Source organism: Vanellus vanellus (assembly GCF_965231255.1).
Source record: "Vanellus vanellus genome assembly, chromosome: 2".
NCBI classification, from domain to species: domain Eukaryota; kingdom Metazoa; phylum Chordata; class Aves; order Charadriiformes; family Charadriidae; genus Vanellus; species Vanellus vanellus.
The window spans coordinates 134,016,762-134,043,229 of NC_138906.1; positions in this window are offsets into that span (position 1 = coordinate 134,016,762).

A 26,468-nucleotide genomic window follows, 5' to 3' on the forward strand; every position below is an offset into this window, starting at 1 on the left:
GTACTGAAAGCAGTAGGAGTAGGAGTAAAACACTAGGCATTTTCTGGAAAGCTTTTCAGTGACAGAAGTATAAGTAAAGTTATAGTCTTTTTTCTTCACTATCCTGTTCACCAAAAAAGAACCATGTTAAGATGAGATGATTAAGTTACTACTTTGGTTTACTTTCTATTGATTTTCAGTTCGCGGAGTGAATAATAATTCATTTTTCTCAGTAAGATGCCTTTTGCATAGGAATGGAAATTTATCTGTTTTCTGCTTTATACAGGTAATTAGAAATTAGGCCAAATAGATTATGTGAAGTCACTGAAGGAAATGCTGTACACTTTGGAACACTTTATTTGCACAATAGGATAGCATCAAAAATCACCATGCTGTGTGAGACCATTGCAATAACTTCTTTCAATGATTAAAGACAAAAATCTGCTATATAGAAATCAACCTCGTTTGTCCCTATTAGGCTAAGCTCATTAGAAAACCCAGAATAGAAACATATGGACTACATTCAAATGAACAGATTATGGACTAAATTAACCTTATAGATCTACATTGCCTTGTACTCATGAACTTCAGTGTTTGAATGTGATACACGAAGAAATCAAGAGGGCTATGCATTTACTGCTTCAAGGAATTTCACCTATTGTGAAGTCCATTGCCCTGTAGTTCCTGCTTGTGCTTTACATGCTTTTCGTACTCTCTGTGGAAGAGGTGGTCTCATCACAGGCAGTGAAATGACATCAAAGTAACACTTCTAAAGAATTCCATACAAAGGAAAGAGAGGAAAACGGAAGGCTGTTGCCTTCCTTACTTTTCTTTTGCACTACCTGAGACAATAAAATACGTACTACCGTGTCATGAAGTCCCTGTCCAGAGAAAGCCTGTGAATACATTCTAGGCACAAAGACAATTCTTTTTTTTTCCTTAGGATAAACAGTAAATTTGCCGCTATATTTTTCTAATCCATCTTCAGTAGTTTTCCTGTAGATACAATATTTGTCTCACACAGTGATTCTCGAGTCACCAGTGCAATCAATATGAAACACAACGTAAGTACAGTCACCATCCCTAATGATATCATCAGGCAGGTCTCAGTAGGCATAGCTTGGGCTTTTCAGTTGTATGCAGAAACAAAAGATATTATGGCTATGTCCTGTTCACTGGCCAAAGCTTTCCATTTTTTACCTATGTTCCATAAAGATTGTTGGCAGAAGAGGAAAGAGTACAGGGAGACCTGGATTTCTGGATTCTGAGATGATAACTGAATTAGATTTGTAAATAGCAAACAGATGATGATGAAGAAATTTTTGTTGACTGATAATGAAAGCCAACTGAAAAGTGCAAAGATTAAATAATGTGTCTGGAAGTCATACAATGTAATTAATCTTCTTGTCCTGTTCATTCAGACTGCTTCTACTGAAGGGCCTTTGCCAGAATGTAGTAATCAAGAAGGGGACACAGCTAATTCCCCATATCCCTACAGATTGATTTCCTGATTAAAAGTTTACATTTTCAACCTGACCTCTTCTTGGGCCTGGTCTTTCAAAACACTTTACAGCACTAGTTAATTCTGGTTTACAATGCACTACAGTTTACAATGTCACTGGTTCAATTGTTAAAAAAGATCAAATATGTTATACACAAACCAGTTATATGAAAAGCATTTAAAATATTCAGATGTTTTTCTGGGTTTGAGCTTTCCTATGTGGTCTTATCTTTGATTTTGTTTTTCTAAGTCTGAAAAAATCAGACATCAGTGCATATATCAAAACACGCGCCTCCCATTCAGCTGTTTCAGGCAGACTTCATTTTCCTACCCTAAGACTCTGGGATGAGATTACTCTCCTATACCTTATCTTCATCTGCTTCTCTTCCTTCTGCCTTTCTCTTCCTCTACTTCTCTTCACATCCTTTCTTGCTACCATCCCACTCTCCTGCTCCCACCTGATCTCTGTTTGACCCAGCACCACATTTCCTTTCACAACCTCCTAGCCATTCTCACTCTCACGATTTGCCTTTTCAGTGTGCCCCTGGTCCTTGGGATTTCTGTTGATTGTATCCTTAAACCCCCTTCAGCAGTTTTCTCACTCTGAGCAGTTTTGTACCTCATATGAATGTTTTTATATTAACAAATTCAACATACTTTCAAAGAGAAATGAAAATCCCTTTCCTATTGCTGTAAATAAGAGGTGACAGCTCTAGATGTGATTTCTAATGATTTTCAATTTCATAGAATCATAGAGTGGTTTGGGTTGGAAGGGACCTTAAAGGTCATTCCACCCTGCCTGCCAGGGGCAGGGACACCTCCCACTAGACCAGGTTCATCAGCCTGGCCTTGAACACTTCTAGGGATGGGGCATCCACAACTTCCCTGGGTAACCTGTTCCAGTGTCTCACCACCCTCACGTTAAAGAATTTCTTCCTAACATCTAGTCTAAATCTACCCTTGTCCAGTTTAAAATCGTTACCCTTTGTCCTATCACTACACTCCCTGATAAAGAGTCCTTCCGCATCTTTCCTGTAGGCCCGCTTTAGGTACTGGAAGGCTGCAATAAGGTTTCCCCAGAGCTCTCTCTTCTCCAGGCTGAACAACAGCAACTCTCTCAGTCTGTCTTCATAGGAGAGGTGTTCCAGCCCTCTGATCCTCTTTGTGGTCCTCCTCTGGGCATGCTCAAACAGGTCCATGTCCCTGTGCTGAGAACTCCAAAGCTGGACACAGTACTCTGGGTGGGGTGTCACAAGAGCAGAGTAGAGGGGCAGAATCACCTCCCTCAACTTGCTGGCCACACTTCTTTTGATGCAGCCCAGGATACAGTTGGCTTTCTGGGCTGCAAGGACATATTGCCGGCTCATGTTGAGCTTCTCATCAATCAGCACCCCCAGGTCCTTCTCCCCAGGGCTGCTCTCAATCCATTCTCTGCCCAGCCTGTATTTGTGCTTGGGATTGCCCTGACCCACTTGCAGGACCTTGCACTTGGCCTGGTTGAACTTCATGAGGTTTGCGTGGGCCTACATCTTAAGCCTGTCAAGGTCCCTCTGGATGGCATCCCTTCCCTCCAGTGCGTCAGCTGCTCCACACAGCCTGGTGTCGTCAACAAACTTGCTGAGGGTGCACTCAATCCCACAGTCCATGTCACTAACAAAGATGTTAAAAAACACCAGTCCCACTACCGACCCCTGAGGAACATCACTCGTCACTAGTCACCGCTTGGACATCGAGCTGTTGACTGCAACTCTTTGAGCGTGGCCATCCAGCCAATTCCTTATCCGCTGAGTGGTCTGTCCATTAAATCCATGTGTCTCCAATTTAGAGACAAGGATGTCACGTGGGACAGTGTAAAATGCTCTGCACAGGTCCGGGTGGATGACCTCAGTTGCTCTTCCCTCATCCACCAGTGCTGTAACATTATAATTTCTCTCTTGCTTCTCAGAATTCTTATTAGCTCAAAAGTGTAACATGGATGACACATGGCTTCTGTATGAGTGAAATTCATGCCTCCTGCCACAATTTCTAATTATTTCAGGTGAGTCACCATAGGAGAAATTATTTATACGTCCAGAAAAATCCAAGAATCAGAATTTTGTTCCTATCCATATAACTACTGTGTTAAAGGTTGCCTGACTGGGAAGTCTGGAGTCCATTTCAGATGTACAGTTCACTGAAGCAACTTGTTTCCCAATGTTGCATATGTCTTCTTGGAAAAAGGTAAATGCTTACATTTGGTTTATTAGCTTGGGGATGTCATGCAACCATTTCTTCACATGTTCCTCCTTTTCTTTATCCTAAAGTATCCTAGAGGTTGATCTGCTCTTTTCCTCATTCCTCCTTTAACTCATGATATGCTGGAGTACGCATAGCTTTTCTGGCAGTGTAGGTGGCAGATTTAGTGCTGGTGTGACTGAGTAACCTCTGGCAGAACTGTGCTTTCTGATCTACCATAAAATGATTGCCTTGAGAGGACTAAACAGAAAGTGAATAAGTGATCTGAAAGATACATTTTCCATTGGGTTCCTCATAATCTAGATATTGTCATGCAGTTCCCTCAAGGTTGTCTGTTTCCACAGATTTATTTAGAAAGGCATAGGGAAAGGATGGGTAAGGTTAGATGCTAGGATGTTTCAAGAGGTGTGATTATAGTTATGGATGCTAGTGTGTAAGGTTTTCCTTAATAGTCTGGACAAGCTTTGTATAAATCACTCAAATAAAAAGTAAGTTGGATCTTGGGAACTGAACTGCAGAAGATAGCTACAGTTCTGTGTATGAGCAATTATAACAGCAGCTTCAAAGAAAAAAGCATCACTGCAGCCAGGATAGTAAAAGAATATTTTGCATATCTGAGCACGCTTGTCTTCTGTAGCTAAAGGCCTTCAGAAAACCTTTTATAGCTAGAATATGGAATTGAATAATCTCAATATGAAAGAGGTTATAAATCTCGTGGTAGAAATCCTCAGTTTCTTCTGTGTCCTGAAAAGTACACCTGTTTGAAGCATCAGCATGGATTGCTATCGTATATTGGACTGCTTTTAACATAACTCACTAACGTAACATAAATCACAGAAGTGATGTCTCTGGTCGTGCATATCACTTTTGTTCAACCAGAAGGAGTTTACTGGACTAAACAGATGCTTTATGTGTGACATTCTGGAGAACTACAAATCAGTCAAGCTTAACCTTATGGTCCCAGAAAGATACAGAAACACTCTCTTACACACAAAAAAAACCCCTGTAAGCAATAAAGTAATGAGAAACATTAATAAAAAATAATAAATAATAAAATTATGAGAAACAGTCAGAACAGATTGCCAAATGCAGATTGAGCCAAAGCTAGCTCCAAATCTAATTTTCTTCCTTGCTGAATAAGTACTGTGATTGATAGGCAGGAAACAATAATAGTGACATATTTTGCCTCTAGGAAATCTTTTAAAAATACAATCTCCATGTGCCATATCCATAAAGAATGGGAAAATAGTATTTTAACTGTCCTAGGTCAAAGCTAGGTCAAGATCAGAAGATGCAGAATTGCTTGAAAATGTGTACCCAAATGGTAGTTATTTCTGATTTTCCGTTACGCGTATAAGTAGGGTACTGCAAGGATGTCTTCAGCCAGTATCATTCAACACTTTCAGTGTACACTTCGTTGGTAGATTAGAGAACATGTTTACGTAATATGCAAATAATAAAAGTCTGTGAAAGGTTGCTAGAAGATTGGAATAAAGGATCAGCATTTAAAATTATTTGGAAAGGTTGAGAAAGTCAGAAATCGATTAATTGGATTAACCACAATCCATGGAGAAAAATGCAAAGGAAATTAAAAAATAAGAGCTCTTTATGGTGCAGAATAATTGGTTGAGGTAGTAGTAAACAAGTAAACAAAATGAGAGCCAAAGGGAAATGTGGTTCTGGTTTTTAATGTCAAAAACAGTCTAGCTAGAACTCAAGAAAAAAATATTTTATTTGGCTTTTATTAGGCTTTATCTGGACAGATGTTTCCATATTAACATACGTCCTTTCAGAAAAGGTGCAGATCCATTAGAGACAGTCCAAAATGGCAATAGCAAGAGAGCTTTAAAAAGTATAACTGATAGGAAATGTTAAGTTAATTAGTAAAGATGAATCTGCGAGATATGAAAAGATTAACTACATCTATGAAACCCCAAGTGTCACCTGCCAGGGGTGGCCTACACGTAAACTTGAACCTGCCTTTAAGTGCTGTTTGACCTAGACAATATTTTGAGGCCCCTCCATTTGTGTGTTACATGCTTCTGGAGATGGGCTCAGTTCATTTTAAAGCAGCTTTTGTCATGTTTTCCTTCTTCATGCTCTCTGAGCTGGTGATTCAGGAAGCTGGGGGCAGGTCCAGGCACGCATTAGAGTTAATGGATGTTTACACAAGGAGCAATGTCTTTTCATTTGAGGTATTCACAAACAGATGAAGTCAGAAAAAGGGCCTCAGTTATGCAAAGGGATTTTGGATGAATGTCTGTGTCCTGTAAAATAGAATAGAATAGTTCAGTTGGAAGGGACATACAATGATCACCTCATCCAACTGCCTGACCACTTCAGGGCTGACCACAAGTTAAAGCATGTTGTTAAGGGCATTGTCCAAATGCCTCTTAAACACTGACAGGCCTGGGGCATTGACCACCTCTCTGTGAAGCCTGTTCCAGTGTTTGACCACCCTCTGGGTAAAGAAATGCTTCCCAATGTCCAGTCTAAACCTCCTGGTGCAGCTTTGAACCATTCCCATGCACTCTGTCACGGGATCCCAGGGAGCAGAGCTCAGCACCTCCCTCTCCGCTTCCCCTCCTCAGGAAGCTGTAGAGAGCCATTAGGTTGCCCCTCAGCCTCCTTTTCTCCAAACTAGAAAAGTCCCAAATCCTCAGTTGCTCCTCATAGGACATTCCTTCCAGCCCTTTCACCAACTTTGTTGCCCTTCTCTCAATGCATTCAAACAGACAGATCTTCACTAACAAGCCCAAACCATGAGCTAGAGCTACTATTTAGCCATATACTAGTCCATTAAGTGCTGAAAGCGTTACCTTGCCCACATTGCTGCAGGTTTTGGCACACTTTCAGGACACAAGAACATCATTCTCAGTGAACAGCCTGATGCACAGAGAGTCTAGCAGTAGGTCAAGTTGTTGAAAGGCTCATCTTTACTCCTGTGGAGTTACGGAGGGAGGGATGGAGATTTCTGCTTTCAGTTTCTGCAGTCATTGGAAACATGGCTGCTGTTTAGATGTGTGGAGACTGCGGTATGCACTACCGGATGGGCAGACAAGTCATGGGCCACATAAAGGGAGTTTGGTCAGAAGTGGTCTTGAGGTGAGAAGCATGCAAATTGCAGCATTTCCAGCGTGTCACCAGATTGCTGTTTCTCTGTGCACACACATATGGACCTCTAGTACAATGACCCTGATTTTTTTTCGAGGATGAAGGAAGGTATTTGTTGGGTACTGAGTCTGACATTTGGCTTGGAGTCCTCAGGGCAGTCCTGGGAGAAACTTTTCTGAATTATGGGTTACATGATGAAGAGCATGTAGCTCCTTAATACCTCATTTGTGATGGTAGAGAACACAGGGTAAATAACACAAAAGAAACACAGAACTGTGACCTGATGCTTAAACTGATTTCTGTGTCTGTTGTCACTGCATATCTTGATGGATGGACAAAAGCAGCCTTGTCCAGTTTGGTTCTGATAAAGGAAAGGCACAATATAGCATTTGTGTGGTTGCAGAAAACCTAGGCTTTGATTTCTAATTTAAGTGAGTTTGATACGTTTTTTTAATTAAAAAAACCTAACAGCAACAACCAAAAAGATAAGCATGTGACATTTAGTTTTAATGATGGTAATGTTTTTTGCAGTGAAGTTAATCATTTCACTAATGATGAAAATACTCACCAGGACTCGTTAGATCAGTATTCAGATCAAAGTATTAATTGGATAATCAATTGCCAGAGAATGCACATTCATTTTCAAGCAAAACATTATGTCTCCCCTCTACCTTATCCAGAGTGTAAAGTAATAAAATGTATGGACAGAAAGTTTGATTGTGGTGACTATTTGTCACTCAACTAATTTTGATTCAAAAAAGAAAACTGCAATGTCACTTCATTAACTTAGAGCTTGTTCTGGGATCACCTAATGCCAGCTATCAGTGTGATCTTGTATTCAGGTGTCACTGAAGAGTATAAATAGGACAGACCAGGTCTTTTGCAATATCTTAAAGGTTTTCCATCCCTTCAACTCTATTCCTTTCTGCCTTTTTTTTTTTTTTTTTTTCATGCTGAAGTGCAGGTGTCCTTGCCCCGACCAGCCAGAAATAGCTGTTCAGTGCAGGCGTATCTGGCTCAAATTCACCCTGCTGTCTACATGTCTTTGCCACAACCCCCTCCCCTCCCACACACAGTCCTTCCACACTCTACAGCAAATGCAAACCCTCCAGTACAAAAAATCCCAAAGCTTTAAAAGACTTTAAAACTACCATGCACCCTTGAAAGAGATCAGGAGTCACTGAGAGTTTTGTCAATGCTCCACGCTATTCTTACTGGAAAGGAATTTGTTCAGTGACGTTATCTGTGAAGATTATTTCCTAGGATAATTCCTCCGAGCTGCCCCCATTCCCAGAGAATTACAAACTTCCTTTCCCTTGCATAATCCTCAGTAGTCTCTGCCAATCTTATTTGGCAAAAGGTATTTAAAATTTAGTCACAGGGCCTAACTTGGTCCCTTTCCCAAAGATTTTGTGTTCAGGTACCAAGTAGTGCCTCTGCTATTAGTGATAGATTTTATCAACATAGTACTAGCACAGTTGTATGTTGAGGTTTTTTTTCACTCCACATACCTGATTAAGCATTTAACCATATGCAGTAATCGCTGACATTAATGCACTAGGCAGAATTCTTAATGAAGCGTTAAATAGGTTCCTATGCCACACTGCACTTCACTGTGACAAAAAAGATAAAGTAATAAAGATTTGTGAACAAAATAATGAGTAAATTGGAGGAGACAAGATAAGATGCCACAGTGTACGCAGCCCTGATTTACAAATCCTCTTTGTATATCCTAGGCTAATCTTGGCTTTCAATGTCTTTCATGATTTACTTTTTACTTACAATTTTTCAGCTTTCACAATTTACTTACAATTTTTTAATTTTTACCTTTTACTTACTATTTCCAGATGGGTCCGTATAGTCACTCCAAGTCTTCAAAATCAGTCTTCTTACATCCTCCACATCCCAGCCCCTTCAAAATGGTAAGCGTGTTTTTGCATAAAACAGATGCTTCCCTTTAAAAAAAAAGTTTGTAAGAAGAGAATAGACTTCGGGATCAAGGGAATTAGGTAAGCTGTGCAATTACCTGAGAATACATGCTCCAGTGGAACTGGAAAGCACCATCTGGGACGTTTCAGACTCTAACAGTTGTGCAAAAATCCACTTATTGAAAGAAACAGACACTGCAAGGGTATTTAATCATCTCACTTTCTTATATAAAAGGAAATCTCTGAACTCTTTTAGAATATTAGCTTTGGGTATAATTAGCCTGGTGATGATAATGTGCTTCACAAAGACCGGTGGTTTTTCTGAAAGATTTCAAGTGTCCAAGAAACACATTTATCAGCTGATGTTATCTCTTGCCACTGTCACCCAGTGATTTCAGCAAAAATGATCCGCAGAGACAATTTCACCTTAGCTACTCTGAAAGTTAGCAAAGGCAAAGCACAAGACTGATCAGAGTGTCTTTAAGATGCATCAGAAAGTTTAGTTTGAGCCATGTACTTGATTTTGGACTCTGATGCCTACATGCAGAGTCCTCCTGATCACCTGGGATAACCACCGGCTACATGACGTTCTGCTCTAACACATGGAACTAACTTTACAGAGGTATTTTCAGCAGCTAGTAGAAACAGCTACAGGTACGCTCATATCTTCACAGTGTAAACAGGATCTCATCACACGCTGATCAGGCATCAGCCCTGTTCCTTCCTGCACTGTTTTAAAGAAAATTCAGTATCCTGTGAATATATTTTTTTTAGTTGAAAAACCACTCAATCAGTCTGCATCACAAGCTGGGCTTTTCCCAAACAGAGGTATCTGTGTCCAGCTTCACTTTTCTTCTGGTGCAAATAGAATGACCTATAAAATCTCTGATTTTGTTACCGTGTCAGGGATTTGGTGTACTCATTTTAGCCTTAGCTTTTCTTTCTCACTTGGGTATAAAACAGTAGGTCTTGAAATTCTTATTTACCAGTGAGGCCTGCTTCTCCGTGTTGCAACTAGAAGGCACTCTTTGTCATAGGATAATTGTTCCTAAGACCTGGAGCCCCACCAGAGCCGTAAGGGCTGTTTACTTTAATTGCCATGTAGCGCATAGCAGGGGCTGAGTATGCACAGATGTTTGAGTCTGGCTGTAGCACTGGGGCTACACTGAAAATGCTGAGGCTGATATAGTGTATGTCCTTACACTGGACTGAAGGCAGACATGATCTAATGCTGATTCAAAAGTTATGTGACTGCTGGGCTCTCCTGGTATGTCCCACATACAGCTGATTATGGCACTGTGCTAACATGGCCCTGTGGCAAGCTTATTTTGCCCACTGTATCCTGTAGACATCCATATTGCTATGGTGGCAAAACTTCTGAGGGCAGAGGCATCAGCTAACCTGATTTTTTACTCACAGATTATCAATGTCCTTCCAGAAAAAGTTTGATTAGATGTCAAAAATGGTTCATGGAATAAGGCGTGATCCTTCCACTCCTGTGTCATTCTTTTGGACATCTAGATGCTGTGCAGGTGCAAGAGTTGGCCTTGTTTTAAGTCCTATTTTTTCTAAGAGCCTTCAAAACCTGAACTGTTGTGGTACAAGTTAATTGGTAAGAAACCTGACCCAACCAGTATCTAACTGGTACCGGAGGAAGCCCCTGCCACAGGCACAGGCTTGTTGACAAGAATATTGTCTTGTTACTCAGAAAAAAAACTTCTAGACCAGTCCATGAAGACATGTGAACATGTTTGAAATGTGCAGAGGGTATCTATATATACCTCTGTGCTCTCTGGCATCTCCGCTCTAACACCTCCTTTGATACCAAATTTGCTCTAACGTGACTATGGTCATTTGCAGTTACCAGCACAATTACATCCACATTAGGAGGGGCTTGAATACCAGTAAGGAAATCCCAATGTACTCATTACCTAAATCTCACTCACCCAATATAAACTGAAGTCTAAAATTTCTATTGCGTTATTGTGTAGTAAGGACAGTAGCTGGCATAATATCTTTTAGTAGTTGAACATAAAAGGGAATTTACACAACCAGTTCAGGCAGCCTGGGTCCCCCTTTTCAGGTGTGAAAAGTGAATCTAAAGCATATGAGCAGCTACAGCAAAGGCAGCTTGTTACACAAAGTCTGTCTTTGTTACAAGCACACACCAGTCTTACTGGAACCTGAAATTTTGCCATCTATATGACTTTAATCAAACCAACAGATGTTAATCAGCCGGCATTGCTTTGTTCACGTGGAGTGTTATGTGCTGCTTCTGTGCAAAAGGACTTAAAAGAGAAAGCAAAGCACAGATGTCCTAAGCTCTAAACCCTGGGACCAGATGATGAACTACACCGGAGCTGCTTGCATGCATGTCCCTTACAAAATGTTCAGAAATTAATGTGTCTCCCTTCTGCTTATCGTACAAGCCATGCTGTCGTGTGATTGTGCTCACAGCACCACCCCACCAAAACTCAAGTCCTAGTCCAAAATGTATTCTTCTGTTTCTAAGCAGGGCTTATTTTACCAGTGTGAGTAAAACTGCACACTTACTTGCAAGCCAATAAATATTGAGAATTTTAAGTCAAAAGAATAGTGTTATTTGGCCTCTGTTATTCATTAGGACTCTCTCCTACTGTGGGACTTTTGAAAAACAGCTAGAAATGTAGCTACTCAACATCACTGAAATGGAAAGAAATTTTCAATAATATTTTTTTTATTGTTTTGAAAAAATGGAACCTGTGTTTCAGAGTAGGAGATTGCAAGGGAGCCCTTTTTGGCAACAATGATAATTTTCTTTGGTAAAATAATATTCTCTTTTTTTGCTATTTCTTTATTTCTGTTTTTGAATTTTGTATACCATTATTTCTTGCTATATAAGAAGAGAAAGAAGAGTGAAGTTTGACATGATCAAAGAGTCCTGACTCAGCACAGTGCATGCAAGCCATTTCAGTTCAAATGTTCAGTCATTAATTGTCACAAGACTGGACTAGTCCATTAGTTGCTCGCAAACAGGAGAAAAAATAGGAGGAATCATGGATAAAAAGGAGACGCTGATTAAAAATGCAGTTACAGCATAACTGAAAGGGAGATCACTCATTTAACAGTTCACATGAGAGAAAGGAGAATGGTTGAGGGCACAGGCTGAGATCATCTGTTAGGGCATGGTTTCCTTGGCTTTTCCCCGATTCAGCTGTAGTGATATCCCACAAGGTTTGACATTAGCAGTACTGATGACCTACCATCCAGTCTTCAAGTGTTCCATCTTACTGAGATCTGGAATTGACTGACAAGGAAACACTGTGTGGTCTTCAGAGAAATGGATCTTGTCCTGGAGCATTCCGGACTCGCTTGCACAAGGAGAGAGATGAGAAGCAAATACCCACAAAACAGTGGATATAGTGAGCAAAAATAAGTTTGCTGTGCATGTGGCTGAACCCACAGAGCCATGCTACCACAGTGCGAAACTCAATCCAAAAAGCTGTATGAAGACTATGAGAAATATTAGGAGACCCTAACAGTCATGTAACTTGAACCATCATTAGGTGGTGTCTAACTTCAGTGTATTGTAACCGCCTATCCTGTATCAGCTTCAGTATTTCATCCGCTACAAAAAAACAGGGTATGTTTGTCTTCCTTAGCAAGGCTGACCAGAGAGTAGTTTAGTGCTAATGGTGCCTAATGTTTCAGATCTAACATAAGAGCTCAGAGTTTGCAGGAATTCAGGTGAACCTGTGGTTGAAGGTGTCTTCCCAGAAGGACAAGTCTCCAGCAGAAATTCCATGGAGGTAACTAGCAGAGACTCCCGAGATGACGCCCCCAGTCTGTGCTGATCGTGTACTGGTTTTGGCTGGGATAGAATTAATTTTTTCATAGTAGCTTGCGTGATGCTATGTTTTGCATTTGTGTTGAAAACAGTGTAGATAGATAAGACAGGGATGTTTTAGCTATAGCTGAGCAGCGCTTGCACAGCGTCAAGGCCTTTTCTTCTTCTCCCACTGCCTCATCAGCGAGCAGGCTGGGGGTTGCACAAGAAGGTGGGAGGGGGTGCAGCCAGGACAGCTGACCACACCTGACCAAAGGGCTATCCCACACCATATAATGTTGCGCTCAGCAATAAAATCTGGGGGAAGATGAGGCAGGGGGATGTTCAGTGTTATGGTCTCCTGTTATGTGTGATGAAGTCCTGCTTTCCTGGAAATGACGAAACACCTGTTTGCTGATCAGAAGTAGTGAATTAATTCCTTATTTTGCATGTGCAGCTTTTGCTTTACCTCTCAAACTGCCTTTATCTCAACCCATGAGTTTTTGCACTTTAACCCTTCCAATTCACTCCACCATCCCACTGGGGAAGGATGAATGAACAGTTGGGTGGGGCGGACCTGCCCACCAGGGTTTACCCCACGGGTTTCAGCACGTTATAAACATGAATCAGACTGGTTTGGTGAATTCAGGTATACTGTCTCTTGAAGCTTCCTGATCAATACTCAAAATAGCGGATAAAATTTATCAGCAAACCTTGTATGTCATCTTTGCTGAGGCACATTAGACCAAATGTGAATAAAACTCTGTAGCTGCTGTCACCTGTATAACTGTAGAAAATTTTACAAGAGTGCCCCATTCCTCGCATTTTAGAAATGCTAGAATTATAACAGAAAGCATCCCTTCTCAACAGCATTTCACAGCAGCATCTGTACAAGGCTGATTGGCTTGTCCAGAAGTAACATCTTACACACTAATAGGAAAGACCAACACAAGAAAAGGGAGCTCACAAGTAGTCTGTGTGGACAGAGTGGCAATCCTCATTTATGTTCAGGAGTACTTTACCTCTGTCCAAATTGAAGTACTTCACTGGTAAATCTAAATTGGGATCCTGTTTGCCTAACCCTTGCTATATAACAACTGGGGAAAGATTTCCAGTGTCTACCCTCCATTCACTCTATGGGCAACCTAATACTTTAGATGCTTAATGTTGGGTAGCTTAAACCTCCCAGTAATATCTGGTACTTTTTTCCATTGTTATTTTTATCTTAAGAACGGAGAAAGCAGAAATATGGGCAAATATTATGCTCATGCACTGAACTCAGTCATCTTGAGTACCACAAATGGTGATTCTGGAACAGAGCTGGTTTAACAAAAGGGAGTCTAACAATATCTGCGTCAACGTGGGAGTTTCTGAGCTTTGTATAGCTTTTGCAGAGAGCAAGATGTTAGCTCACCTGTCATGCCAGGTTCGCTTTTCTGGGTGCAATATCCTGCCCGGAACTCTGAAGCACCACTGGGTAACAAACACACTCAGCATTGTTGGGATGTCTGACACTGACATTCCACTGCTCGATTCATAATTACACCAGCAGAATTAAAGGATGACATGTTGCCGGGGGACATTCTTTTGATCCAGACTCGAGACAAAAAAGTTTTGGCTACGCGGGCACAGTTTGTGGCTATACAGGCACAGTTATTTTTGGAGGTTGCCATTCTTACTAAATTATCCAACAACCACAAAAGCACATGAATCAAGTTCTTTTGTTTGCATATTTATGGTTTAATGTCATTTATGGTATCAAAGTATTTGACTTGTCAAACTAACTTAATGGAAAATTAACAGGGGTTCCAGCTCTTGCTGTGGCTCTGCCTCTGCAGTATGAAAACTTGGTGCAAACCACGGCAAACAACCACTAGTCACTTCTTATTATAGAGAGCAGACGTTTAAGTTGCAGAAATCCTACATCTTGTGGTGCTGTCTGGAAAGCAGAGGCCATGATTTGTGGGACAATCTCAACAAAAACTAAAGATTGTGGGTTCTACGACTGTGCATATTATTTGAGAGTTAGTTCGGGGAAGAATGAAAAACTGAGAAGATTACAGCCCTCCAGCCCCTAAGTCTGGCTCTTCTTCTCTGTCATATATCTCAAAAGGAAAAAAAAAACCAACCAAAACTAAGAAAAGAGGCAATATGAGGAAACAGCTGGCTTGGCAGTCCCATCTTGGCTTCTGCCATTTTGTATTTTGAATTTTAGTTTGGGTTCTGTGCTAGGAAGCCACATCCGTTAGTTGCATTTTAATGAATATTTGTGTTCCTTCCTGAGCATGTGTTTTATCATCCTCATTTCTCCCCCATTTATATGCATTCATTTTATCAGTTTTAAAATAAAAGCAATTACTAAAACTATAATACGCTTCTGAAATGAAATACAATGTATAGATAGGTAGAGGTTGATTTCTCTTTGCCTTCTTTGTGATATGCAAGGGACACCTGAAGATTTTGTCAGAAATATTTTTTCCTCCATTATTCATCCATCAGTAGATTAGATTTAGTCCTATTTTTCCTGAAAGTCTGCAAGAAACCTGACAGTCATTTTAACATCTTTAAACAGACCTGGACAATGGAATTAACTGAAACTGTAGGGTAATTTTATGAAGATGACACAAAAAATTCTGAATTGTAATTAATATTTTGAATCAAAAAACCCTACCACTTGCAAGAAAAAAAAAAAACCCACACTTTTTTAAAAAACACCTTACTCCTTGTGTTCAGTACTGAAAAGATTCGCCAGAATAGCAATAAGCACGTTTCAATGAATTAGAAATGAGTTTTGATTCACAGTGCTTGAATGTCTTTTTCTAATAACTTTTCATATTCACTCTTGTAACCACTCTAGTTCACACTAAAGTCCGTGGAAAATTAATTTTCAGTCCACGCCAAAGTTAGTGAAGTAAATCAAGTACAGCAATCTCTGGAGCAGTAGAATTTTTGTCCAGCTTTCCCGTTAACGTTAAGATGCCTATCAACTGATTCTTGCAATTGGAGGCATGACCAAAGGAGTGTAGATCACTGTTGCTTGAATTGCCTTCAGCCCAGCTGCATTTTTTAATAGGTATTTTTCCTGTTTGTTTTTTTCTCTTCATTGTGTGGGTTGATGTTTAGAGACTCAGCGTGAAAGATCCTACAGAGGTCTGACCCTGCTTTCCCACAAACAACATGCACATTCATATATGCTACAATAATAATTTCTCTTTCACAATGAACCCTGCTGAAGGACAAATAGACAGAAAGAGAAAAATTAAAACCGAGGTCCCATATAATAATCATGAGAATGAATCACCAGGGGAATTAGACACAGGCACATTTCGCAGAATCAACCTAGATATTGGAAATTTGAAAAGGCAAATGCAACATTCACACGCAGAGTCGAGAAGTTGAGCTCCAGCGCAGCCAGATTTTAAGAGAGTTGGAGTGATGTAATCTAGAGCTGTTCCTATGGCAATCTTGAATATGCAACAAATCTTTGTAGCCAGTTGCACTGTGAATCAACAGCTGGTGATGGATTAATGGAACATTTTCTCAATGGTTATTTCAAGCCATTCCTCTTCTTTCTGCACAGACTGAAAACTAAAATATTCGGATAGCCCATATACTGAACTCCTTCATGCACAGACATATCAGCTCTTCTTCCTATGGTGAAAAAAGCACCCTACATCCTATGTATTAGGCAAAACCACCAGCAAAACGCTAGCTAACTATGCTGGAAATTTCATAGCCTCCCTCCAAATAGTAACATAAGTGTGTGTGGGTGAAAGTAAATCTACCTTTGAAGGGAACATAGTTCCTCGGTAATGTTCTCACTCACTATTTGTCTTATTCTTTGAGACCTGACATATCACAGATCTAGAAGTAGAGCTTTATTTCCCTGTATTGAGACTCGCTGTTATTTTAGGTCTATCCTGGCAGCAACCTGCTTCATGCTGGAGTAGCTTCCTTAACAAATATTAGGAACTGTCTCGATTTTCCTCCATTAAGGTGGAAAATCTCATCCGTGAGATGATTAATTGCCTCCTTTTTGAGCAAAGTGGGATGTTAGGGACAAGAGGAGCTGCTGGGTAGCCTTCTTCCTTTACGTCTACCTAGAGCAGAACAGAAGTGTCAGTTCTTGATGTAGAGTGGTGGGTATGTGGGCTGGGAACGATGATGGGGGAAGGTTTTTTTTCTAACCACATCTAAGCCAGCTATGCCAAAATTAAATTGGGAAGGAAAAAAGCATCTGGAAAATTGCAGCAATTTAAAGCGCAGTATTTTAGTGCAAGTCCAGGGGGATAGCAGGGGTGTAGTGACATTTATCAATAGCTACAACATAAAGTTCCAACAAAAAGAAAAGGAACAATCTGCTCTGTGCCCTTGGCATGATAATTTGCCTTTTACCTTCTGCATTTTCATATATTAGTTTGAAAAGCAGAGGACCAAAACAATCAGCAACAGATGTTCCATACAATCAGCGTAGTACATGAATTCAGTTAGCATGCAAATTGTCATCCCTGGGCTATTCATGTGGACTGCTGGGAAAACAGGCAGCCTGCTTTGCAAAAATAGATAGAGGGGGTATGATTAAAATGTCTGGATTCAATCACATGTTTAATCACCATCCCCTTTTTTATCTCAGCTACAATGACTGGTAGCTATTATGACAAAAATTTGAAAATGTGCATGACACACAGTGGCACCCAGGAGCCTGATAGGTGGTCTGTGCTTAATCAAAGTGATCAAAGCTTTGTCCCGTGTTTCCCTCTGTTCCACCTCACCACGACAACTTTAAATGCACAAAATATGATTTATAGGAGCGTGTCCTATACTTTCGTTCTTAGGTTAGAGCATTGTAAACTACATCTCAGTTTTTGGGTGAAACCAAGAAATGATGCTTCTCCATCCTTAAAAGTAACAACAGATGACTGTGTTGTCTACTCAGAAATGGGTTCTCAGGGGTAATACAGGGGAACAGAGACTTCTAACCTGCCTACACACAAATGGTGGGTGAATCCTAAGAAAAAATTTGGTGTGTTCCCAAAAAAAAGCTTATTCAAACCATTTTGAAACTCAAGGGTCAGGCAACAGTCATCTTTGCACTATTTTGGCCCTTTCTTTGTAGTTGTGGATGGGTGCCAGAAGGATAGGGAAAAGTAGCAGGAAAAATTAGAATCTCAATTTCTTTTTTTAAAATCTAAGAAGTGGGTTAGAATTTTTGGCAAGGATATATATTGTTTATGCAATGAATGAGATGCCAAAAAAAAAAAAAAAGAGCAGCCTCTGAGGGGTAGACTGTGGAAATTTTATTCACTCTGATAAGTGCTTGCTCACGTGAAGAGTTCTGCTGGTTTCAAAGGGACTATTTTTGTGAATTGCATAATATAACTCAAAATTAATCCAAATTGGCTTGAAAAGGAAAATTGTCAAATGGACTGAAGACCGTTTACAGGACACTGTAAATTAGGCATCACCCTAAATGGCAAAATATCAAGTAAGGGGAAATTCTCTAATGGGGTAATCTGAGGATCAGATACAGTACAGTACCGTAATGATGAACTAAAAGCAAGACTCACTTTAAAGGAAATTTCAGGACACTGGCAGATTTACAAATATGGGCAAGATAAGCAGAATTTCTCTAATTCTAGAGAAATTAGCAACCCGACCCAAAAGGATAAAATAGGATCTGACTTGGGAATATGCATGCTATTAAAGCAGAGGAGAGGGCAATCTCAAATACACGATTAGCGGCAGAAACCTGGGTAGCAGGAATGCCAAGAAGCAACACCAAAGTGAGAGGAGGTGGCTCTCCATCTGATGAAGCCTGCACAAGTGAACACGAGGTCATGACAATGGTTGTGCTCAGTCCGTGTTTAGAAATTTGAAAAAATGGGAAGCTTAACAAGGATTCATAGTTTTGAGAAACAAATGGCATCTAAGATTATCATGCTTCGTTGGGGTTGTGTGCTGGCCTTAATCAATTAGCTATGACCTTTACTGAAAGTCTCTTTCATAGGTGAAGGGGCAGGAGACGTACAGTGAATTTAACTTTCAGAGAATGAAGTTGGGTGGATGGTTTTGGAGAATTAAGCCTTTCAGCCAGGGGCAAATAGAACATCCAATAATTCCTGCATCCTTCCAATGTGCCTTGAGCTATGACAACCCAGCCTCTCCCTGCGACACCAAAACAATACCCATGCATCTTCCATTACGGAACATAAGTGACTGAAGATTTCCAATATAGGCTAAAAAAGAGAGATGGCAAGTAAATAAATAAAGAATCACGACACCGCCCGCTGGATGTGCTATTACACAGCTGATGTGCTATAAAGACAGCGTTCACTCTGGTCTTGTAACAGCTCTGTTGGCAATGGGAGGCTCATGTTGTTACTTAGAAATGAAAGGCTGTAGCTGAGCCACTTAGATTAAGAAGAAAGACTGAGTGCCATAACGAGCAAGGTAGCATATGCCAGTGGATCAGATGCAATTTGTATATTTTAACATTGAAACATTCTGTCCTGATTAAAGCTTAATTGGCTGAAACACTGACTCCGCAGACTTCTTGGCTACAATGAACACAAATATTTAAAATGCACAGTTCTTGATTAAAACAGTGACTGTGCACCACAGCTAACAGCACTAATATTTAAACAAAAAGGAAAGGAATGAAAGTATAAAATGTTTCCAAGTTACTCAAGTAGAACTGCAGTGGTAATGATTCTGAAGTTGGTCACTTTAAGTCATAATTATTTTTTTCTTTATTAAAACAAAGAGAAATTAAGCACTCATTGTTTTTGGTTTTAAATTGGTTGGTCAGCTGGCCTTGTTGCTTTTGAAAACCATCTCTAAACTTATTTTTAATTCTTTTTATATGTCAGGCAATTTCTATAATTGCCTGTGTGCTCCAATATTGGAGGACACTTTGCTGGAGAACAAAACTGAAGAAGGAAATCTCAGTTAGCTGCTGGCAAAATGGTCTGGAGAAGAAATTTCAATAAACGGCTTTTGCTTCCTCCAAACATAGCTTTTAAAAGTTGTATATTGTTCATTTACCCATATGAGCAACCCTTTACTAGTCTTGCCTTTGGTGTAGGGCATTTTGGGCAAGAGGGTGGAAGATGGAGACAGGAGGGTAGCAGAGAAGCCAGCGGCTGTTACTCACAAAAGCTGACCCAGTTTTCAAGTCTTTCGGTCCGTTTCCTCCGGGAGTGTGTTAGTAGCCTTTTCCCCCAAGTGTCACGGCAGGACTTAGCAGTTCCTCCCACAGGCGCAGAAAATGATGCAATCTACATTCTAATTTCAGGCCTATTCACGAGAATGAGTCATGGTATTAATTTCAGATGATGTGTGAAATTTCTCGTCCTCCTTTTTCCAGAAGAATTGCTCATTTTGCAGGAGCAGGTCTCGTGTTCTGGCAGATCCCTGAAGTACAGAGCCACATGGCTGTTGACCTGAACTGGTGAAGCCACTGGACTAGCTCTTTTAGCACTAGGATTAAAAAGTGAGCCTGGCTGGTCGCACATTTAATATGCAAAACCCAAAAGTCGTTGCCTAGATATTTCACGAAAAAGACCTAGTTGTGGAGAAGCATTGCAGCCTACCGAGCATTGCAGCATACCAAGTCAAAGGCAGTAGGTCTTCATTACAGTTGTTAATCCTTTGATTTTGTTACATCTGAATTGCAGGCAGAACCCAAGACGCGTACAATAGCAATCGAGCTACAGGAATAGAAAATAATTTCTCCCTCTGCTGGGTCAAGAAATCTTGCTGCCAGTTTCACAAAGTACATTGGACAGTCATATATTATTGTAAGTAGTGTTTTCCAGTTTGGGTAGAAGAAAAGAAGGAAGTAAACATTCATTTACACAAAAGGAAGATTGGAAAGTAGGAAAAAAACCCTGATTTGCAAATGCACTTTAAAATGTATTAAAAAAAATAATCTTTCTCCAAAGCCTCTGAAGCCTAATCCTGCCATTTTCATTGTTCGGAAGAATTTAAAATAAAAGAAGATGTTAACACATACTCCATTGTTACATAAAAATGGCAACAATCCATTTTCAAAGCAGTAAGTTTCTAATGGGACCCCATGGCTTGTAAAGCTTTTTGAGTAACCATTTCATCCACAAAAATACAATCCCCCCAAACCAAACCTTTGTAGACAGGAACTTTCTGTAAAAGTCATATTTGACAAGTACTGAACGAAAATACTTTGCCATGAGATACTACCATCTGTTTACTATATTAAATATACAGTTCTCTGTGTTTTTACTAGAAGATTTTTCCTTTAACAAGGCAGATGGAGGAGGGTACATATACAACAAACCCTTTTACTGCAAAAATATGTACAAGACGCAGTGTAGAAATAGCATGATATTTGGGGAAGATTACAAATTATTTCTCTGGGTGCTGCTCAGAGACAAGCAATACAGTTATATTTGATTCACTCTTGGCAGCAGTGGATGTAAAACTCACTTGTCAGAGGGGACAAGAGATTCTTATGTCAGCTCTGATATTTTTATTCTGCTAGTAGACGCTCCTAATTTGAGAAATTAAGAAGAAAGTCCATAGCTAGAGATTATATCTAACATAAATATATATCTGTGTGAAATCTCCTAGAGGTGTTGATGCCCGTGCTACAGAAAATCCTTCCTTATGGGCCTGACCGACTGATGGACCACATCTGGACTGGAAGTGAACTTCCGGACCGTCTTGCTTACTCAGTCATGCACTTCAACACTTCCTTAAACAAATGGCATTTTAATGGAGGTCCGATATCAGAGATTTGTAAACTGTAACCAAATCCAGTTACTAATAACCATAGATCTCCTTCTTGAACACTATTCTTTAAAGATATATTATGCAAGTAGTATATTTTGAGCACTAAGTCTTTATGGAAATGGTTTCCCTGTGAAACAGTACAGGCTGTAATAATGGAAGCAGCTTTTCCAAAGGCATTTTCTGAAAATGCACTTTATTGTCTAGAAAGCTTCTTATTTTTTATAAGATTTCTTGTGAATTTTTGCTTGCTGTGCTACATCTATTAAATCTGTATCAAGAGAAAAAACAGACTGGGATTTTGGAAGAGGGAAGGGAAGGGAAGGGAAGGGAAGGGAAGGGAAGGGAAGGGAAGGGAAGGGAAGGGAAGGGAAGGGAAGGGAAGGGAAGGGAAGGGAAGGGAAGGGAAGGGAAGGGAAGGGAAGGGAAGGGAAGGGAAGGGAAGGGAAGGGAAGGGAAGGGAAGGGAAGGGAAGGGAAGGGAAGGGAAGGGAAGGGAAGGGAAGGGAAGGGAAGGGAAGGGAAGGGAAGGGAAGGGAAGGGAAGGGAAGGGAAGGGAAGGGAAGGGAAGGGAAGGGGAATTGTTATACATCATTAGTCTGCTAAGGATAATTTTGGACTAACTGGTGACGGTATATTGAGTGTGGATTTAAGGTCACATTCTCCATTGAAGTAAATGGATGAAACTTCATTGATGCCACTAGAGCATTAATCACTTCAGTCAGCAGAAATAACAGGTCTTTTGGCCCGGTTTGGGCCTGACTGGCCACTGAGACAAAACGAGAGATGCTATCCCCCACCTCTCCTCTTTTAATAATTCACAAGTGACTTGGATTGGTAAAGGAAATTAAAATTCTTAAAGAGAGCAGACATCTTAATTCCTGTCCTCCTAACATTTAAGAACCTATAAAAGTTGTCCCTTGAAGAAATAGGACTCACTATTACTATGTCCCTATTTAATATTGCATGTTAAGAGATGTTCAAGGGAGGAGATAAGCATTCATTGTGATTTATTTACTAGAAGACTTATATTTCCACCATGACTTTTGCAAAGACCATCCTTCCAGTGCATCTGTACATTGTCCAGAAGTTCTTAGCATGCTGTGTTACATTTCAGAGTCATCTCACATCCGCTCCTCTTTTTTTGCCTTAGGCCACCAAATCCCAACTAGCGAGGTGTGCTTTACTGGAGAAGCATAATGATGTTAGAGAAGAGGCATGGCACTGAGCCCAAGCTAATATGTTTTGCTGTGTTTATTGGAATGGGCTCCGCTCCAGCACTGCTGGGGTGGTTGGAGTGGGAGGGATACGGAATGGAAACAAATTGACATTGGCTATGGTGTGGGAGTGGTACAAAAAAGAGGTGTACGATGCTGGGTGCAGGGGAGTCCAAACAGGTGAGAAGATCCCAGCTTCAATGACACAGTGGGGTCAACATGACAGCCCCGAATAATGGCACAGAGCAGGATGGAGTGTTACTGTGCAAATCAGAGGATATTATTCCTATATGAGCAATCAAGGAGCAAGTCTGAAAACAAAGATGCCCTTCCCCTCACAAAGCAGACAGTTATCTATACTCATTTTGGTATCTGAATTAAGAGGCAAGAAAATGAAGCAATGCAATACCACTTTGAAATTCCTTTCAGCACATGAACACTTGCATTTTTAAATTAGGGAAGATTACTGCTCTTTGGCCAAAACCTGTATCATTGCCACGGATAATTATGAGAGGTCTGAATTTTTGTGCTTCTGGCCTTGAAGTCATAGCAGATAAAAAACCATAGTGAGGTATCTAACATACCTGTTAAAACAATACACTGTTTCTGGATACAAGATGGAAAATCATAAAGAACACAGAAAACTAATAAAGCAAGAGACATGCTGAAGAAACACATTTGAAAAAGAGAGGGGAAGCCAAAGCAGAAGGTTGGCTTGTGTCACTGGAAGTGGCAAAGAGTTAGTCATGATCATAGAAGTGATGCGGATCCTAACTTCAGGGGCCTGTGATGCCAGTGGAAGGGTCTTGCTCCTAGGGGTTGGTGGTGCTTACCTACAGTAAGCTGTTACACTTCTGGCATGGCACGGGACCTCGCTGTCCCACCCCAGCAGATCACCTAGCAGTCCAGAGCCAGCAGAACAGATGTCTAGTAGCTGTAACTGTTTTTTTTTTGCTTTTGTGCTGTTGGTAGGTGTTGGTAGTTACAGCAAATCAGTCTCTGCGGGAGGAAAAGGCTGACACATGGTAATCTCAACTACAGAGAATCCAAAACGTATTACTGAAACCCCTTTGAAACCCTCTTAAAGTGCAATTTTCGGCTGCAGACACTGACTCGGGTCTTGACTTGTATTGTTGCCTATTCTGTAGTTATTCTTGCATCCAACAGCTGGAGCAGCCATAAGCAAACACACAGCATGGGGCCAGAGCTCATGTCAGCGGACGAAAACCATTGCTGGGAATCAGTTCAACCGACAGCATCAGCCCTGCTCTTCTCAGCTGTTGCTCCCTTGCCACTTGCAGGAGCAAGCGTGCCGTTTCCTCAAAGATCCAAATACAGACTGGCTCTTTACTCTCCACCACAATGTGCAAGGACCCTTAAATTCTTGTCAGCTCAGTACAGGCCACATTATTTTAATTGTTTGCTTAGTTGAAGGGGAAAGGAAAGTTCACATTCCCTTTCTTTATGTTGTCCAGCAGAATAATTAGAGAAACACTGCACTTAATAAGTTAAAGATAACAGGCTTTTACATTCACCTACTGTCATGGTATCTAATGTTATCTTTATATTTGCACAAGTCTGATTTACTGTTTGCCGTATCTGTCAAATATGCCTCGTTAGTATCATGTCTGCTGCATTGCTCCTGTAGCGCATCACGCGTATGTCATCTGTCTCTTTTGCTTCCTACCCGTTTTGAAGAGACTTGGGCAGCTTCTTTTAGCACTGGTAATATAATAGCAACACAGATATGTTGTTTGAAAACAGACCTCCCCTCGAACTATATATCTATTATACCAAATTCAGAAAGCTGCGTGTAATTAACACTCTTCCTGGTCTTGCTTGTCCTCCTGGCTTGACTCTCCCATACGTTATATGTGGATCAAACCCCAACTTCTATCACCAGTTTTAAATCCCCCTAGTATATAAAATCTTTGGCCACTATATTTCTCAGGCAACATGAAGCCCTCTGAACCCAGCACAAGTTTCTTCAGGATCCACTGCACAGTGTTACCACTACTCGAACAAGACTAGCTTAGTAGCTGGGATTTTGGGTTGGCTATTCCTGTTTTAGAAGTATTCATAAGAAAGTTATTGACTCCAAAGTGTTGGAAAATCCTGGCTTCCTTCAGGGTTAAATGGATTTCATGGCAAAAGTTCAAACTTTATGGTGCAAAATCCCAAGATATTTATAAATAAATAAGATTCTTTCATCTGTTTGTTCCTGATCTTTTAGATGTATGCTTGGAGTACATCACTGAGACTGTCTTCAAAACCAGAAAGGTTTAAAAGTCACTGTTTCTTTTAAATGGAGGTTGAGAGTCTTAAATAATTATCTGACCTAGAAGCAGAGCACTGTAAAAAGGGACCCAGGCCGTCACGAAACAAACAACAAAAAAAGAAGCAGCGAAATTTGGCAACAGCATAGCAAATTAAAGCATTAGCTTATTTGCTTTTGAATGGGGAAGAAGAGGATTAGTCTGATTATCAGTTTTCATTCATTATTAATTGATTATTGCACTTAGTATATCCTTACTGTAAGTAACGGTAGTTTAAATAATGATAACTGCTATTCATTTGGTTGGAAACTGTGACTACATGTTTCTTCCAGTACACAGAGCCTGCGTTTTCTAGTTTTCCTAGAATTAGGGAGCTCTTTCCTCTTTTGTCATGCACTGAATCATCTTAAAAGCTTGCATCATCCATTTCTAATTTTCTGCAAAATAGGTACTTTCAATTACAGGTCCTCAAAAACTGCAAAGGAAAAATCATGTATTGGTCTTGAGTTTTTGTATCTCAATAAAGTAATAAAACACTGTTCAAGGGAACAATGTGATACCATTTCCTCCGGTTGCTTATTGTATTTCTGTAGGTGGCCATCTCTTCACATTTTACCTCCTTGATCACTTATCTTGTTTATGGTGCAGTCAGAACTACACTGCTTCTTTTTTAATGTTTTAAAATGTGTGATGACATGCTCCAAACAGGGTTTAGGTGGAAAACATTCACTAATTGACCTGTTACAAGCTTCTTCCTCAGCTCCCCTTAGTCTGGAGACTGAAGGGCAGAGTGCATCTTAAAGAGCTGCATTTTTATGATGTGCTAAATCAGCGTTTGGCAAACGGGGCTCTTACTCTGTACCTGCAATATGGAAAGATCCCAGTACAGCACTGCAGCTGATTTACACGATGACTCTATGGACAGCAACAGCTTCTTACCATAAAGCAGGAACGTGATCTCTGCTTGATGTTCCAAAATCTGTCTCATCAGGATACCCAGGGGGGCGTCAATCAGTCTCCCTTTTTGCTTGTCCGTCCTTCTAAACACTTATACGCACAGTTTGTGAATGTGCCAGAAAGAGAGTTTACAGTAAACTTGATCTGCTAGTAGGATTAGACCACTGAGCAAATAGATACAGGAAGAGAGATACACATGGAAATGTGCTTCTCAACAGAACTTTTCAGTTCATTGTGGTTCATCAGGGACAGCCAGAGACTTTCTGCCCACCTCTAGGGTATACAGTGGTATTTATCCCCAAAAGCTTTTTTGCAAAACTTCTTTCCAGTATTCTATCCATAAAGCAAAATTTCTGTGATTTAAAAGCAATATTTTCCAGTTTTTTTCATCAGGGGGGATGTAAAAATTGTGAGGGAATAAGAGAAGCATCACACAAGACATATAACAGAGGAAATTACTTTCTTTAGAGAAAGAACCGTTGTATATAAGGCTGATCTGAGAGTCAAACATTATAATTTCCTACATAAAATCAAGAGTTCCCCTTTTCTTACTTTATGTTCTGTCATACCCACTGTTGTCTCTCCAGTGCTGCTTGAAAGATCTCTCTGGGCACTGTGACCTCTACAGAACAGCCCCCTCTTCTTAAAATACGTCCCAGGTCACTCTGAAGTGCATCATGCAATCAAAAAT